Source organism: Hemiscyllium ocellatum, chromosome 8 (genome assembly GCF_020745735.1).
Source record: "Hemiscyllium ocellatum isolate sHemOce1 chromosome 8, sHemOce1.pat.X.cur, whole genome shotgun sequence".
NCBI lineage: Eukaryota > Metazoa > Chordata > Chondrichthyes > Orectolobiformes > Hemiscylliidae > Hemiscyllium > Hemiscyllium ocellatum.
In genome coordinates, this window is record NC_083408.1 from 63,765,316 (window position 1) to 63,778,342 (window position 13,027).

The 13,027-nt window shown below is 41.1% G+C and overlaps 1 non-coding gene across 1 annotated transcript; it reads left to right on the forward strand.

Moving 5' to 3' along the window:
- Positions 1 to 2,699: 2,699 nt before the first annotated feature.
- trnak-cuu (transfer RNA lysine (anticodon CUU)) lies at positions 2,700 to 2,772 on the forward strand. The gene has a single exon. It is a non-coding gene; the product is annotated as a tRNA-Lys (tRNA).
- The last annotated feature ends 10,255 nt before the right edge of the window (positions 2,773 to 13,027 follow it).

Here is a 13,027-nt window from a genome sequence, read left to right on the forward strand (position 1 = left end):
AGTTCCTGTACCAAATGAGGTTAACATGAGGGTCCCACCTTCTCAATCTTGTCTCTCATCTGAGGTGTGGTGATCCTCAGGTTAAACTCTTGTCTCTCTCTAAAGAGAGAGCAACCCTATAGTCCTCTGGAATAAGGTTGACATTGTCCAAAAATGCACATGACAAATTATGGCCACAAGCAATTATAATAATTACATCACCCATGCTTATCATATGCTCATCATGTCAGCAAAGCAAATGCAAATTAGAGAAATTAACTTAAAATTGTCTCCTGGAGTTAGCATATTTCAGAAGCATATTCTGTAGCTATCACAGGAAGACAACATTTTGAACCTTTTTACACCAATGTAGCATGAATGCTTTAGTTATGCTACATACATGTGGATATGATTGTATATTGATGTATGACATTAATCTCATGAGGAAACCTTCACTCTACATTGTGTAAGGGCTTACTTCTGATTGATGTGAGGACCCGTAGGTACAGTCAATGAAAAAATATTCTCTTTCTGACATTCTCTACAGATTATCTGATCAGATCCTTGACATGGACATTACTGTGGCTGGAGTCCTTGTGGCATTGCTTAGGGGAACATTCTGATTGCAAAGGAAATGGAACATCATCAGTAATTTTCTGTGGATGAAGCTGAGGATCAGAACATTGACTGGAAGGGACGTGCAAGACAATATGATGCAGCAATGTATCACTATGTTTGTAAAGCCAAAGATAACCTCATTCAAATCTTCCAGAATTAATAAGCTGGAATTGGACTTCCTTTAATTATTTAATATTGTTGAACATATGGAAAACCCTTACTTTTTGCAAAGCACACAGGGACCTTGTTATTGCATGCCATCCACACGATGTACCTCAGAAACACACCGATGTTCTTTTACCAGTTCATTTCAAAACCATAACTTTATCATTTCAAGGGACGAGGCAGTAGATGCACATTTTCCTGTTGGTTTGCTGCAAAATACATGTTCCCTTTGTATGTCAAGTAATGGAAATATCAAAGGCCACTTTCTCTGAAGCATTTCTGGAACAAGCATCCAAGAGTAAATTCCAGGGAAGAAATCTTCAACTACTTTTTATTCGATTCAGTTTCTGGAGGAAGGAGCTGTTTCAGGCAGCTACCCAATTAAACACCAATAAAGCAAACCCCTTTGATATGGGAAGAACAAGAGAAACAAACTCCAAAAGCCATTCTGAATAATAACAGAAACTTGAAAAACACGAGGCAAATCAGGCAGGATTGTGGAGAGAGAAACAAGGTTAACATTTTAAGAACGTAAGAACTCGGAGTAGGAAGAGGCAATTCAGCCCCTCAAGCTTGCTCCACCTTTTGATAAAATCATGACAGATCTCATCTCAGCCCCAAATCAACTTTCTTGCCTGCTTTCCATACCCTTAAACCAATTACTGATTAAAAATCTATCTACTCCTGAAATTTACTCAATGTCCCAACACACAACATACTCTGGATAGTGAACACCATGGATTCACACTTTTAGCAAAGTAATTTCTCATCTGTGTTCGAAATCTGCTACCCCTTAGCATAAGACGATGGCCTCTCATTCGAGATTGCCTCACATGAGTAAACGTTATTTCTATATCTGAAACAAAACTGCTGGGAAAAAAAAACTCAGCAGGTTTGGAATTATTTGAAGAGAGAAGGCAGAGTTAAAGTTTCAACTCCTGTGACCCTTCTTCGGAACTCTAGAGAGTATAGCCGAAACAGTTCCATCTCTCTTCATAATAACAAAAAACCTTCATCAGTAGAATTGAGCTAACAAAACTCCTCTGAACTGCCTCCAATATAACTAGGTTCCTTCTCAAGTAAAGGGACCATAATTTTACACAGTACTCATGTGGTCACATGAGTACCTTGTCCAGTTGCAGCAATATTTCCTTTCTTTTATACTCTATTCCTTTAGCAATAAATGATCAAAACTCATTTCTCTTCCTTATTACCTGCTGTACCAGCATTCTACTTTTCTGCGATTCATGCATGAGGACACTCAGATTCCTCTGCACCAAAGCACTCTGAATTTTCTCAACACTTAAATAATAAATTGCCTTTCTATCCCTCCCACTAAAATGGATAACCTCATAAGTCAACTTTCTGTCAGAACAGGAAGAGCTAAGCAACTATCTTATTTGCCATTTCACAGGCAAACTGGTATTAATATGAGGTTTAACCACTTTAGATCTTAACTACCACCCACTTATTTAGATGGCAGGTACAGATGATGGAGGATAATAATATTGGATCCACTGGGAGTGGAGGAGGTGTCAGCTGGTGTTTCACATGGGACCCCTTCTTGACACAGAACTAGGTTGACACCCCTAAGATCTACCCAATGTTTCAGTCAAATATTTAGACCATTGCATCTTTTGCACACCATTCCTCATCACTGATTGGTCTTTAGTACATGAAAGCTTTAGTTTATAAATATACTATGTAAGTTGATATCTAGAATGTCCAAAATTTATATACCAGAGCAGCAGCATTATCATCTGATATAATTGTCACTGTTAAAAGATGGCCATCAAAAAAAAAGATGTGTCCTGACTTTTAAATAGGAATAAATGAAAATGCTGTGTTTAAGGTCCCTGGAAACATAACGTACTGCAATGGAAAAGTCATGCAAGTGATAACACAACATTTTAAAAATTATAAATATCAGTCCATTAGCCTGGCTAGCTCAATCGGTAGAGCATGAGACTCTTAATCCCAGGGTCGTGGGTTCGAGCCCCACGTTGGGTGTACTATTACAGACTTTATAAAAGATCTTAAAGTAAGGGAACACTTAGGAAGCGGTGATCGTAATATGGTAGAGTTCAGTCTGCAGTTTGAAAGAGAGAAGGCAAAATTGGATGTAATGGTGCTACAGTTAAATAAAGGTAATTACGAGGGCACGAGAGAAGAACTGATGAAAATTGACTGGAAGCAGAGCCTAGCGGGGAAGACAGTAGAGCAAAAATGGCAGGAGTTTGTAGGTTTAATAGAGGACACTGTTCAACCCTAAGAAGGCTACAAAAACAAAGGATAACAAAGAGAGAAATAAGGAAGGAGAGGATCAAATATGAAGGTAGGCTAGCCAGTAATATTAGAAATGATAGTAAAAGTTTCTTTAAATCCATAAGAAACAAACGACAGGCAAAAGTAGACATTGGGCCACTTCAAACTGATGCTGGAAGGCTAGTGATGGGAGATGAGGAAATGGCTGGAGAACTTAATAAGTACTTTGCATCAGTCTTCACAGTGGAAGACATGAGTAATATTCCAATAATTAAAGGGAGTCAGGGGGCTGAGTTGAGTATGGTTGCCATTACAAAAGAGATAGTGCTAGAAAAGCTAAAAGGTCTTAAAATTGACAAATCTCCTGGTCCCGATGGGCTACATCCTAGAGTTCTGAGGGAGGTGGCTGAGGAAATAGCGGAGGCGTTGGTTGAGATCTTTCAAAAGTCACTGGAGTCAGGGAAAGTCCCAGATGATTGGAAAATCGCTGTTGTAACCCCCTTGTTCAAGAAAGGATCAAGACAAAAGATGGAAAATTATAGGCCAATTAGCCTAACCTCAGTTATTGGTAAAATTCTAGAATCCATCATGAAGGATGAGGTTTCTAAATTCTTGGAAGAGCAGGGTCAGATTAGAACAAGTCAACATGGATTTCGTAAGGGGAGGTCGTGCCTGACAAACCTATTGGAATTCTTTGAAGAGGTGACAAGTAGGTTAGACCAGGGAAACCCAGTGGATGTGGTCTATCTAGACTTCCAAAAGGCCTTTGATAAGGTGCCATATGGGACGCTGCTGAGTAAGGTGAGGGCCCATGGTGTTCAAAGTGAGCTACTGGGATGGATTGATGATTGGCTGTCTGACAGAAGGCAGAGAGTTGGGATAAAAGGTTCTTTTTTGGAATGGCAGCCGGTGACAAGCGGTGTCCCGCAGGGTTCAGTGTTGGGGCCGCAGTTGTTCACGTTATATATTAATGATCTGGATGAAGGGACTGGGGACCGAAGTTTGCCGATGATACGAAGTTAGGTGGACAGGCAGGTAGTACTGAGGATGTGGGGAAGCTGCAGAAGTATCTAGACTGTTTGGGAGAGTGGTTCAGGAAATGGCTGATGAAATTCAACCTGAGCAAATGTGAGGTTTTGCACTTTGGTAAAAAGAATACAAGCATAGACTACTTTCTAAACGGTGAGAAAATTCATAAAGCCAAAGTACAAAGGGATCTGGGAGTGCTAGTCGAGGATTCTTTAAAGGTAAACATGCAGGTTCAATCCGTGATTAAGAAAGCAAATGCAATGTTGTCATTTATCTCAAGAGGGTTGGAATATAAAAGCAGTGATGTGCTACTGAGCCTTTATCAAGCTCTGGTTAGGCCCCATTTGGAGTACTGTGTCCAGTTTTGGGTCCCATGCCTCAGGAAGGACATACTGGCACTGGAGCGTGTCCAGCGGAGATTCACACGGATGATCCCTGGAATGGCAGGTCTAACATACGAGGAACAGCTGAGGATCCTGTGATTGTATTCATGGGAGTTTAGAAGGTTAAGGGGAGAGCTAATAGAAACTTACAAGATAATACATGGCTTGGAAAGGGTGGGCACTAAGAAATTGTTTCCGTTAGGTGAGGAGACTAGGATCCGTGGGCACAGTCTTAGAATTAGAGGGGGTAAATTCAGAACAGAAATGCAGAGACATTTCTTCAGCCAGAGAGTGGTGGGCCTGTGGAATTCATTGCCGCGGAGTGCAGTGGAGGCCGGGACGCTAAATGGCTTCAAGGCCAAGATTGATAAATTCTTGATGTCACAAGGAATTAAGGGCTATGAGGAGGATGCTGGTAAGTGGAGTTGAAATGCCCATCAGCCATGATTAAATGGTGGAGTGGACTCGATGGGCCGAATGGCCTCACTTCCACTCCTATGTCTTATGGTCTTATTACCATTGGAAATAAATCTCCCCATTGACTTAAGAAAATAACAGAAATATGAAAATTAATAGAAGAGGAGATTACTTTGTTCTTCAAAATTTCACTTCATTTTCAGAAGCACATTTTACACAATCATATTTTCTAATATTCCATTCTGTAATGTTCTGCTTTAAGTAATTATCCAATATCTTTATGAATGTCATAATCAATTTCTCATTAGTTTTCTTTGTTACAAAAGAGTTTGTTCGAATTTTATCAGGTGATGGTCTTTTCCTTTTGATTTACATAAAAAGTGAAATGATCTATCTATAGTTATCCCCTCTTAATTTTTATCAATTTGTCCAGTTTTATAAGGTACACCCTGAGTCATCTTAAATAGAAGCATACTTTTAATATCTGCTTGCAATTTTCTCCATCGGTTCAAGAATTTACTGATGCAGCCAAAAGGAAACAAAACACAACTCTGTAACATATGATCATAACGTTAGTCCAAACCTGTTTCAATCATTGTGCACATATCCTTTATTTACATGATGCCAGCAGGCATTGTTTGGCAATATGTTGTTGGTGATGTTCTTACTCTTTTTAATGAGTGTGTGTGTGTGAAGATTACCTTCAACCAGTAATACACACTTTACAGCTTACATACCACATTCTAATACTCTTGTTAACAAACTTATGAACAAAAATAACATGTGAGGCAAGGGCTAACACCAAGGTAAAGACACAAGGGGAAACATTTAACACAATAATATATATTAACTACTAATACCCAACCAATCCAATATAGTAACATTCCATAAACACACCCTTGGCAAAGGTAAATTAAGTTAAATAGATTGTGTCGCATGTAATTCTAGTGGCAGGAAGAGAACCCCAGCTTTAGCTGTAACCAAGAAAGGAATAAAAGCTTCCACATCCAGCTTCAAAATTCCAACAACTGCAGAAAACTAAAACTTAAAAAAAAGGTCTGGTTCTGTTGAAGTTTGACCCCACCCATTCAGGCTGCTTCTATTGTTCCAGCTTTAAAAAGTCCAAGGCCTAACAAGCTGTTTACTTTAATGGCTTTGAGCAGACAGCTCATTACCTCTGTCTTAACATTTCTTCTTTAAAAAAAAGGCCAAAATGCACCTCTTAACGCACCTCTTAATGCACCTCTTATATAGTCACATAATACACAGAGCACAGTGAACAAAATTTGGGATCTGGAAGCAGAAATTTTTCTGGGGTACATGAAATAGCAGCATTGATATAAAAGTGGCTCAAGCCGCAATAGGACTGGAAACCTAACAACCTAGGTTATATGGTTTTTAGTAGAAACAGAATGGATAAGAAGAGAAGGGTTGCAGCAGTCTTGCTCAAAGATAGAATCATAGCCGTTGAAGAAGATGGAGCTTTGAAATTAGAATGTAAACGGTCAAAGGTGATGAACAGAAAGGGAGCAGTGACCTTCTTGAGTATTTATTACAGACCCCCAAATAGTAAGGAGGAAGTAGAAGAGAGTATTCATATGTGGTTTATGGAATTCTGCAGGACAGACAGGTTTGAGATAGTTGATGATTTCAATTACCCTTGTGTAGACTGAGAAGAAGGTAGAGTGTGGGGCAGCGAAGGAGAGAAATTCCTACAATGTGTGCAGATGACCTTTCTGGAACAGTACATTTCTAGTCTTGCCATGGATGAAACTATGCTTGACCCGGTCCTAGGAAATGAGGCAGGCAAAGTGGAGATTATCAAAGTGGGGGAGCATTTGGCAATAGTGATCATAGTGATCAAGGTTCAATATTATGTTGGAAAAGGACGATAATTGGCCAAGGATTAAAATTCAAACTAGAAAAGAGAGATTTCAGATGTCTAAAAGTTGAACTGGAGAAGGTTGATTAGACATGCATTTTGATCGATAAAACAGTGAATGAAAAGTGGAAGGCATTCAAAAGAAAGATGAATAGGTACATAACAATGAGAAGTAAATACAGGCTGTCAAAATATGGATTACCCTGGATAACTAAGGACATTGAGGAGAAAATAAGGAAGAAACATGAGGCATGTGGTGCCTACCAGATTAATAGTAACAATCAAAATCAGGAAGAGTATCTCAAATTCAGGAGAGAGGCTAAGGCAGGAATAAGGAAGCTGAAGAGGAATCATAAGAAAAGAATAGCAGGATGCACTAAAACAAGTAGCAAAATGTTCTTCAAACATGTTAATCGTAAATGATTCATGAAGGATAGAGTGGGGTATGTAAGGAACAAACAGGGAAAGCTGCTCACTGAAGCAAAGGGTATGGTAGAGGTAATAAATGAATATTGTGCTTCTGTCTTTACCAAATTAGAAGATGGTGACAATGGCCTAGTTGAAAATGTGGGTGTTGTGCAACTAAGCAGTATAGTGTTTGATACAGAAGACGATAAAGGACCTTTTCAATATCAAAGTACACATTAATAATACAAAATATACCATTAACACATTACTTTTTCAGCTGAATTGATTGCTCATAACCATCATGTTTATTTGCATTGACTATGATACAACCTTATAAAGATTGCAAAATATTGTAGGCAAGACACAAAAGTAGGATGAAAAACACACATGTTTCAAATTCACCAGATACAAAGTACAATATCTCCACAAATAAGCACAGACATTGCTCAACTCAACAATATGCCAACTTCTGTCTGAGATTTTCAGGTAAAAGGCAAGTGGCATCTCCTGTCCATGCAAAGCCAAAGGCCAGATAATTCTCATTTATGTCTCTGTCAATGGTTCTTGCATTTTTGGGGGGGAAGGTGTTTTCAGATGTCTCCTCAACTGAACTGACAGAAGAATCACTTCTTTTGATAAGAAATGTATCTAGTTCTTCCTAGAATCGATTATAAAACTTAAATTAGTAGCCTAACTAAAATAAATTCTAAAATACTCATCTAAATATCTTTGCTAATGTGAAAATATGTCTAGGGAGGCAGCCCAGTACAACATGAATCAACTTTGCTCTTCTTGACAATCCTCGCTGATTGGACATGCTCAAACCAGCTTCTGAATTAGAGGTGCTGGAAGAGCACAGCAGTTCAGGCAGCATCCGAGGGGCAGTAAAATCGACGTTTCGGGCAAAAGCCCTTCATCAGGAATAAAGGCAGTGAGCCTGAAGCGTGGAGAGATAAGGGGGGGGGGGAGAAAGTAGCAGAGAGGACAATAGGTGAGTGGGGGAGGGGATGAAGGTGATAAGTCGGGGGGGGAGGGTGGAGTGGATAGGTGGAAAAGAACTTAGGTGGGTAGGACAAGTGCTGAGCTGGAAGTTTAGAACTAGGGTGAGGTGGGGAAGGGGAAATGAGGAAACTGTTGAAGTCCACATTGATGCCCAGGGTTTGAAGTGTTCCGAGGCAGAAGATGAGGCGTTCTTCCTCCAGGCATCTGGTGGTGAGGGAGCGGCGGTGAAGGAGGCCCAGAACCTCCATGTCCTCGGCAGAGTGCAAGGGGGAGTTGAATTGTTGGGCCACAGGGCGGGTGTTGTTGATTGGTGCAGGTATCCCAGAGATGTTCCCTAAAGCGCTCTGCTAGGAGTCGTCCAGTCTCCCCAATGTAGAGGAGACCGCATCGGGAGCAATGGATACAATAAATGATATTAGTGGATGTGAAGATAAAACTTTGATGGATGTGAAAGGCTCCTTTAGGGTCTTGGATAGAGGTGAGGGAGGAGGTGTGGGCGTAAGTTTTGCAGTCCTGTGGAGGCAGGGGAAGGTGCCAGGATGGGAGGGTGAGTTGTAGGGGGGGGCGTGGATCTGGCCAGGTAGTCACGGAGGGAACAGTCTTTGCGGAAGGCAGAAAGGGGTGGGGAGGGAAATATATCCTTGGTGGTGGGGTCTTTTTTGGAGGTGGTGGAAATGTTGGTGGATGATTTGGTTTATGCGAAGTTGATAGGGTAGAAGGTGAGCACCAGGGGTGTTCTGTCCTTGTTACGGTTGGAGGGGTGGGGTCTGAGGGCAGAGGTGCGGGATGTGGACAAGATGCGTTGGAGGGCATCTTTAACCACGTGTGAAGGGAAATGTTGGTAGGGTGGAAGGTGAGCACCAGGGGCATTCGTTCCTTGTTATGGTTGGAGGGGTGGTGTCTCAAACCAAATGTTTAGGTCTGTGCATATACAACAGGCTGCATAACTAGTGGATTTCCCATTTTCCGCATGTACACAGTGACAAATCTCTCCACATGCATAAGTTCAGAATTCTACATGAAGTGGCACAGCTTCCTGAGAATTTTGCAGCACACATCTCTCCTTGCCATGGCACACTGGTTGAAAATCTCTGCTGTAAGATACAAATAGCTTTTCCAACTTCAACAGACGTCAGTGAGAGCCATTCAAATTGACTGGCAAGGTTTTTGAAAAGCTGTTTGTTTCAGTGAAAAGACAATGGATAAGTCTAGCTCCAGAAACTGGGGTAATCGGGTATTAGAGTTCGAAAGTTATGCCTTGGACGCAGTAAGTTTAAAATATATTAAAACTTCCCGTACACCAATTTTATGTGCAGAACTCCAAGAAAATGGCTATGAGAAACAGCCTCAGAGAGGGGGCTTTTGATGAATGCTGGACAAGGAAACTATACACTGTTCTGTGAGGCAGTGTGAAAGTGTTGGAACCACAGAACTTGTAAAGAGGAAGAAATCCTTATCTCTGGCCGAAAATCTGCTGACCTCCTGAGTCCATAAGTATTACAGAATTATTCAATGACAAAAGTATCACAGCTGCTGCATCTGATTTCAAGTGTTAGCCACTTCATTTCCACAAGAAGGAACTCAAGCAATTAACTCCAATGGTTACCATGGAGAATAACTTTATCTCGTTATTCTTAAGGAACCATTATCAATAGTTTGTAATAAATTAATGTTTATGTGATTTATGGATTAAAAATAGCCTCACTGTTGAGTTATTTTAACTTGGATCAGAAAAATTAAAAAAAAGGGCTAAACAGGTTATACTAACTTGCATTTCACTGGCCAAGTGTGGTCATGCTTAGCGGTAGCGACAATGTGGAATTGAGAGAGAGTAAGGACTGCACATGCTGGAGATCAGGGTCGAGGAGTGTGGCGCTGTAAAAGCACAGCCAGTCAGGCAGCATCTGTGGAGCAAGAGAATCGACATTTTGAGCATAAGCGCTTCATCAGGAATGAAGGGGTGGCCCAAAGGGGTTGAGCGATAAATGGGAGGGTGCTGGGGCTGGGGGTAAAGGTAAGTGACAATGCAATGGGTAGATGAAGGTGAGGGAGAAGGTGATAGCTCCGAGAGGAGGGTGGAGCAGATAGATGGGAAGGAAGATGGACAAGTAGGACAGGTCGAGAGGAGGGTTGGATCTGAGATAAGGTGGGAGGAGGGGAAATAAGGAAACTGGTGAAATTCGCATTGATCCCATATGGTTGGAAGGTCCAAAGGAGGAAGATGAGACATTCTTCCTCCAGACATTGGGTGGCAATGGTTTGGCAGTGGAGGAGGCCCAGGACCTGCATGTCAATTCTTCTGCTCCTCGGATGCTGCCTGACCGGCTGTGCTTTTCCAGCACCACACTCCTTGACAATGTGAAAATGGCCAAATAGTTCCAAAGTTGCAGATATCCCTTCATCCTCACTAATCTGCTTTCAGGTTATACATCTGTCCATAACAGTATTGGTAAAAGTGACCTCAAATCTTCCACATTTTCCACTTAATTCCAGTTACTTAGGTTGCAGACCAACATTCCCTCTATGCTGCTCATTGTACAGCCACACAGCTGCCTGGGGGCCCAGGAAAGCCAATTAGCATGGTGATGCCATGTTGATGGACTCTCTTCTGGTTTCTCCAAAACTGCTCTGAACCTCAGAGTTTATAGGAACAGGAGTAGACCAATCAGCTCTCAAGCCTGTTCTGCCATATTCAATATATTCGATAGATCTGCTTTTGGTCTATGTTTCTTAATAACTTTTAATAACAAAAATCTGCCTCACACTTAAAACTAACCACTGATTATCATCAACTGTCATGTGTGGAAGTGAATTGAAAATATCTATTATCCCTTGTGTGTTAAAAGTTCTTCCTAATATCTGTCCTAAATGGCCTTAATTCTTAGACTATGCCCCAGAGTTCTAGATTCTCCAGTCATTGGAAATAGTTTATCTTCATTCATGTTGTCTTTTCCTGTTAATATCTTGAAGACGTCAATCAGATCATCCCCTAACTTTAAAATTCTTGAGAAAACAGGCCTAATTTGTGCAATCTCTCCTCATAACCTAACTCCTGAAGTCCAGGTATCGTTCTTGTAGACCTACAGTGTATTTTCACCAAAGTTACATATGCTTCCTAAGGGTGCAGTGTCTAAATCTGCTCACATGATTCCAAGTGGGCTCTAACTAGGGTTTTGAGTAGTTACAGCATAACTTCCATGTCCTTACACTTCAATCCTTCAGATCTAGATGTCAGCATTCCAAAAGCCTTCTTCATTCATTTCAACACCTGTCTGTGGCATTTTAAAGATCTACGCACATTTCAGTTCATGAAAATCTCAGTTATTAAAATCAGACAATGGAATTCAAAATCCAATTGTACACATTTTCCCACTATTGTGACTAGGTGCAGGTGCAAAGGGACTTGAGGGTATATGAGTGCAAATAATTTAAGTTAGTTAGCAAGCTGAGGAAGCATACAAATCCTGAAATTTGTAAGTAGACAATAGGTGCAAGAATAGGCCGTTCTGCCTTTTGAACCAACACCAACAGTCATTATGATCATGGCTGATCATTCTCAATTAGTATCCTGTTCCTGCCTTCTCCCCATAACAGAAGAAAGTGAGGACTGCAGATGCTGGAGATCAGAACTGAAAATGTGTTGCTGGAAAAGCGCAGCAGGTCAGGCAGCATCCGAAGAGCAGGAGAATCGACGTTTCGGGCATGAGCCCTTCTTCAGGAAAATGTTATCCCTATAACACTTGATTCCACTATCCTTAAGAGCTTTATCCAACTCTTTCTTGAAAGTATCCAGAGACTTGGCCTCCATAGCCTTCTGGGGCAGAGCATTCCTTACAACCCACCACTCTGTAGGTGAAGAAGTTTCTCCTCAACTCTGTTCTAAGTGGCCTACCCCTTATTTTTAAACTGTGTCCTCTGGTTCGGGACTCACCCATCAGCAGAAACATGCTTCCTGCCTCCAGAGTGTCCAATCCTTTAATAATCTTATATGTCTCAATCAGATCCCCTCTCAGCCTTCTAAACTCTAGGGTATACAAGCCCAGTCGCTCCAATCTTTCAGCGTAAGAAAGTCCCACCATTCCGGGAATTGACCTTGTGAACCTACACTACACTCTGTCAATAGCTAGAGTGTCTTTCTCAAATTTGGAGACCCAAACTGCGCACAATATTCCAGATGCGGTCTCACCAGGGCCCTGTACAGCTGCAGAAGGACCTCTTTGCTTCTATACTCAATACCTCTTGTTATGAAGGCCAGCATGCTCTTAGCTTTCTTCACTGCATGCTGTACTTGTATGCTTACCTTCATTGACTGATGTACAAGAACACTTAGATCTCGTTGTACTGCCCCTTTACCTAACTTGACTCCATTAGATAGTAATCTGCCTTCCTATTCTTGCCACCAAAGTGGATAACCACACATTTATCCACATTAAACTGCATCTGTCATGCATCCATCCACTCACCTAGCCTGTCCAGGTCACCCTGTATTCTCCTAACATCCTCCTCACATTTCACCCTGCCACCCAGCTTTGTGTAGAGGCAGAGAATACAACAACAAAGAGGCGAAGGTGAAGCTTTCAAAAGCATTGTTTCATCCTCAAAGAAATAATTGTGTCAAATTGCACACTCTACACTTTTGGAAAGATTTGAAAGCACTGAATGGTTTGCACAAAAAGGTTTACAAGAATAAGAGACTTCAGCGATGTGAATAAATTGGCAAAACTGGGATTGTTCTCCTCAGGGGTGAAACAATTGATTGTAAATTCAATAAAACAGTTCAAAATCATGAAGATTGTGAATAGAATCGATAGGTAGAAACTTGCCATTCATGCAAAGAACAAACAGTAGGAGACATTGATTTAACAAGACTGGAAAAAGA